Below are 6,004 nucleotides of genomic sequence, written 5' to 3'. Positions count from 1 at the left end.
AATTATATTATATTATATTATATTATATTATATTATATTATATTATAGTCTGAGCAAATATAAGATCTCAGGATTTGCTATTTAATATGCATTTGATGTGTCTTGTTGAATGTGCTATGTGCCATTGAATGAGTTTTCTGCAGTTGCTGGGCTTAATGATTAGAAAATTTTAATAACACCAAGACAGTTAATAATGCTATTTGGATTTTTATCCTGGAGAGGGTAAAATCATCTGGTCTTTGGAGGCAAGGATTCTGAATCTCCATCTGACATACTTTGGGCATGTTGCAAGGAATGTCCAGTCCTTGGAGAGGGACATCATGCTTGGAAGGTGCAGGAGAGGAAGACTCTGGATGAGATGGATTGACTCAGTGACGGGGGTAGTGAGGATGGCTGTGCCGGAGACTATGAAGTGGGCACAGGATAGAGCAGGGTTCTGAGGTGTTGTACATGGGTCGCTGTGAGTTGGAAGTGACTTGATGACATTTAACAATAGCAACTTTCACTCTATAACTTAGTATTTATCTTCTCTATTTTGATTGAAGTTTGGGAAGTTTTTATATGATCCATAAAATAGTTCAAGGCAATAGGTGCGTTTTCAGGTAGACAATATTTGTTCCAAACATCCTTTGAGCCAAAGGTTAAAACTGTATGACAGGTTTATCATCACTCCCAAACAGACCACTTTGCAGCATTTAAAGGCACTTTAAGGAGCCCGCTTGGGAATTTCATTGCGTCTCTTGGAAAGGGATTTTCTCTTTAACCTCACCTTTATTTTAGAGGCAGCATGAAGGTTTATTTGTAGGGCACTCATGTACTTGTCCAGCTTTGCTTTTAAGTCTCCAAATGGACAGATGTACATACAGAAGGGTTAGCTGCACAAGATATATTTATCTGGAAACTCATTGTAAAAATGCTTCATAAGGTGCATGGTACTCTTACTAGATGTGGACTGAGCAACAGTGTTATCAAGTGGACAGGCTGTTGGTGTCAGTTGTTTGCATTGTTGGTACAGCTCACACTTTTTCCAAATAAAAAATGCACCCATTGAATCCCTGGATGATGTAAACAGTTAAAGTCCTTTGCTGTTGACTTAAAGGTATGATAAAGTTGAATGTACCCAGAAGTATCTTGAGAGAAAGACCAGCCAACCATGGACAAGTTAGTCCCTTTTGATTTTCCAACCCCAGCTCCTTGCATATTTCATTATAATAACTTTGCTTTGTCTTTTCAAACTGCCTTTTGGAATCTTCCATTCAGCTCCTTAACTTCTTGGTTTCTTCCCTTTGCTTTGGCCTCTTGGTGCTCTAATGCAATATTTAGAGTCTCTTCTGCCATCCATCAGTGTTTTTTCTTTTTCCTCTATCTTTATAATGACTTTGCATTCTTCATGAATGTTATTCTTAATATCCTCCCACAGTTCATCTGGTCTTTGCTCAAACCTGTTTCTGTCTTTAAATTCTGGTGGGGTAGACTCAAGTTCAAACTTTGTTTCTTGTGGATTTGATTTTATTTTCTTTAGCTTCAATTTGAACTTGCATATGAGTAGTTGATGGTCTGTTCCATGATCAGCACCTAGCAACATTTTCATAGCTGATATTGAGCTTCTCCAGCTATTTTTTTCTGCAGATGTAGTCATTCTGATTCTTGTCTAGGCTGTCGGGTGAAGTCCATGTGTATAGTCGCCATTTAGGTTTCTTATTAAAAGGTGTTTGCAATGAATCAGTTACTGATTATACAGAATTCTCCCACTCTGTCTCCAGCATCATTTCTGTCACCAAGTCCATGTTCTCTGACTACTGATCCTTCTTGCCTGTTTCCAACTTCTGCATCCAGTCACCATTATTATCAAAGTATCTTGTTTGCATGTTCAATCAATTTCCATCTGCAAAAGTTGGTAGAAGTAATCTATTTCCTCCTTTTGGGCCTTCTTTGGTTGCATATATTTGTGCATATATTTAAATTATAGTGGTATTAACAGGTCTTCATTATATGCGTATGGGTATTATCCTGTCACTCACACCATTGTATTTCAAGATGGATCTAGAAATGGCCTTTTAAACTCTGAATGCAACACCATTTTCCCTCACCTTTTCATTTCCAGTGTAGTAGATCATATATCTGATTCAAAATGTCCTATCCATATCAACCATTTCATTTCTCCAATGCCTAGTATGTTAATATTTATATGCTCCATTTCTTCCTTAATTTTCCTGCATTCATATTTCTCACATTCCATGTTCCAATCTGTAGTGTCTGTTTGCAACTGTTCCTCTTCCATTGTGATTCACAGTAAGAAGGCTCTGCCTCTGTGCCTCTGATGCCATATCTGCTAGTCTACACTAAGTTTGCTTTATTGCACATAGAGTTTTCTGAAGCCTTGTTATTTGGGGAGTGAATGGCCAGTCCTTCTCCCTAGTCTGTCTTAATTTGGCTGCTAGACTCTTAATATTTGACAGACAAGAATTTTGCCCTAAAGATCTTTTTCATTAGTCAGATCAGGTGCTGGCCCTGCCACCACCCCCTTAGGTGCATGTGGCTTGTTCCTACCCCCACCCCTGCTCTACTAGCATCTAGTAGAAACCTTACCCCTCTAACACCTCACTACCCTTGCCCCTAGCCAATCCTGGCTTGATGGCTCAGGACTCCACCCGCCTATATCCACCAACTGCCTTTCCACTTCCCTGTGATGTTGGTGTTTTTACACAGTGCAAGTGGGAAGTCCTCCTGATGACATCTTCTCTCCTGAAGGGCTAATTGTTGAAGAAGGACATCCTGTTTGGAAAGAGGGAGAGTCTGTTTAGGGGAGGAAGACTCTCAACCAGGTGAATTTTGAAAGTGACTGTAACAATGTGATGTCTCACAGGATAGGGCTAGGTTCAGATCTTTTGTCAGTAGGGCTACTGTGACTTGACTTGAGGGCATATAACAAGATAGCACAACTCCCAAGTGAATTTGATTGGTGAAGTGGAACAGGACAGTTGGCTCTGGAAGCCTCTCTGGGTCTTGGCTTAATTTCTGCAGCTGTTGTCCCCCCTCTCCCACCATCCCAAGCAGCTGCTACTTGGCCTCTTTGGAGGTAAGTGCATGTGGTTTCTGATCTGGTCTGGCCCCTGGGAATCTAAGGCTTCCTTGTCTTTCACTTCTTCCCTGAGCTCACTGGGACTGCAGAACAGAGGAAGGCCAGATTGCTTAGGCACAGGATAGGACAGGGTTCAGATCTGTTCTTATGGTTGCTATAAGTTCATCTTGTGGTACCTAACAACAACCACATTTTTTAAAAAGGTGTGTATCTCTCAGCTAAGAGCTCTCTGGTGACCAGGTAGTTTGAAGCAGTGCTGCAATTTCAAAGATGAAGTTCAGATCTACCAGTTACACTGTGAGAGGAAGGTAGAAAAGCTCTCATGTGATTTACTGCATCTGAAAACCTGCTGGAGGGTCAGCTATGAGTCGGTTCTGACTCTACAGCACACAACAACAATCCTAAACAAAGCTTTACTTGCATCTCACAAATTTTGATACTTTTTTCAATTTTTTTTAAAATTTCCATTCATTCATTGTTGCACTTTTCTCCCCTCCCAACCCTCTCCCCCAGTTTTATTTTTCTTTAAAGGGAACAGCATTCTAGTCACAGAATTAAAAACATAAGAACACATTTCAGTAATTTCATTATGATTGTATTTGTTATACTAAAAAAATATATATACTTTTGTTCTTTTTTAAAAAATTTTATAGGGGCGGGGGGAGAGGGCTGGGCGGGTAGAGAAGTGCAGCAATGAATGAATGGAAATCCAAATTCTCTGTAAATGTTCATTAAAATTATTAAAAAAATTTTATACTGGTTTATTTATAAAGTTCAAATATATATTTTTTCACACCAGGTATTTCCCATTTCCTTCACCCATTCCCTCCCTCCCAAATTGTGTGAGCCTATGATTAAACAACCCCCTCATCCTTACCCCTCTTCTTCCACCCTCCCAACCCTTAGATCTTCATACTTGTTCTACAATAATGGTCTTATGATCTTCATACTTGTTCTACAATAATGGTCTTATACTGTATTTGTCCCTATAGGACTGATTTAGTTCACTCAGCATAATGCTCTCCAGTCCCTCCTGTTAGGTAATTTACAAAATCATCACTCTTGTAGTACTTAGTTATGTGACTGTACAGTAATTTCTCATTCCTTTCAGTTGTGGTTGGACATTTGGTCTGTTTCCATATTCTTGCAATGGTGAATAACACTGCTATGAACATTGGTGTATAAGTTTTTGTTTGTGCCTCAGTTCCCATTCTCTCAGGGTATATTCCAAGCAATGGAATAGCTGCGTCATATGGAATTGCTATGTTTACCTTTTTGAGGAAGTGGCCAAACTGCCTTCCAGAGTACTTGGACCATTTTACAATCCCACCAATAATATATAAGAGTTCCTTTCTCACCACATCCTCTCCAGCATTTATTACTTGCTGTTCTGTTAAACTTTGCCACTGCTACTGGAGTTAGATAATACCTCATTATGATGTTGATAATGTATCTCTCTTATTGACATTGACTTGGAGCATTTCTTCATGTTCCTGTTGGCCATTCAGATATCTTCCTCTATAAAAATTCTTTTCATGTCTTTTGCCCATTTTGTAATTGAGTTATCAGTCTTTTTTTGTGGAGGCCCAAGAGAATTCTGTAAACTTTTAATATGAGACTCTTGTCTGAGATGGTATTACCAAATATTTGTTCCCAGTCGGTAGGTTTTCTTTTCACTCTGTTGGAAAAAGTTTTTTATATGTACAGGGATTTAATCTTTAGAAGGTTCCACTCATCAATTTTATATTCTCCAGATTGTGCATTTCTGACTGTATTTGGCAGTCTCTTTATACCATAAACTAAGCTATATAAGCTTGATCGCAGTTTGTCCCTGATGTACTTTATGATTTGGGGCTTACTCCCAGGTCTTTGATCTACCTTGAGTTATTTGTGTGTATGGTGTAAAATGTGGTTCCTGTTTCAGATTTCTGCAGGTAGCAGTCCCGTTTTGCCAGCACCATTTGTTGAAGAGGTTGTCATTTCCCCATTTGATGTGTTTAATTTCCTTGTCAATTATCAGTTGACCATATATAACTGGGTCCATCTCTGCATTCTCAATTCTGTTCCATTGGTCTATGTGCCTGTTGTACCAGTATCATGTTGTTTTGATTATTACTGCTGTGTAGTAGGTTTTGAGGTCAGGGAGTGTTATGCCTCCCACTTCATTTTTGTTTCTCAGAGGTATTTCACTTATTAGGAGTCTCTTTCTTCTCCATATAAACTTGATAATTTCCCTTTCATTCTTTATTTATTTTTTAACCCAATCATGTTCTAGCAGAAAGTTATTTAGCTTTTGTAAGCCTTACTCTCCTATGGTTAATTTCTAGTTTTATTGCATTGTGATCTGAGAAAGTACTTTGCATTATTTCAATGTTGTTTTTTTTTTTTCAGTTTGGTGAGGCTTGCATTTTGTCCTAATATATGATCAGTTCTGGAGAATGTACCATGTGCACTTGAGAAGAAAGTGAATTGAGTTTTAGTTGGGTGCAGTACTCTGAATACATCCACAAGGTCAAGTTGGCCGATTGTATAGTTTAGATCTTCTGCATCTTTGTTGAGTTTCTTTTGGGTTGGCCTATCCTTTGATGATAGTGATGTCTTCAAATCTCCTACCAGTATTATGGTGCTGTCTTATTTCTTCAATTCTGTTAACCATTGTTTTATGTGTTCTGGCAGAGAGTTATTTCCTGGGAAGTTTTTTCTAGTACTTCTTCCACAATTTTCTCAGTGATTTCCCTGTCACCCTTCTGTTCTGGAATTCCAGTCATACGTATGTTGTTCCTTTTAATGTCATCCCACATGATTCTAATCATTCTAATAATTCTAATTTCTTCATTTTATGTCTCCTCTCTGATTTTTCTTCTAATATGTTTCCAGTGAGTCTCTTGGCTTCCAGCTCACTGACTCTCTCTTCCATCTCTT

Source organism: Elephantulus edwardii, unplaced genomic scaffold (assembly GCF_000299155.1).
Source record: "Elephantulus edwardii isolate Elephantulus edwardi_28Jun2011 unplaced genomic scaffold, EleEdw1.0 scaffold00286, whole genome shotgun sequence".
Classification (NCBI taxonomy): domain Eukaryota; kingdom Metazoa; phylum Chordata; class Mammalia; order Macroscelidea; family Macroscelididae; genus Elephantulus; species Elephantulus edwardii.
Note: the sequence above shows the minus strand (reverse complement) of the source record.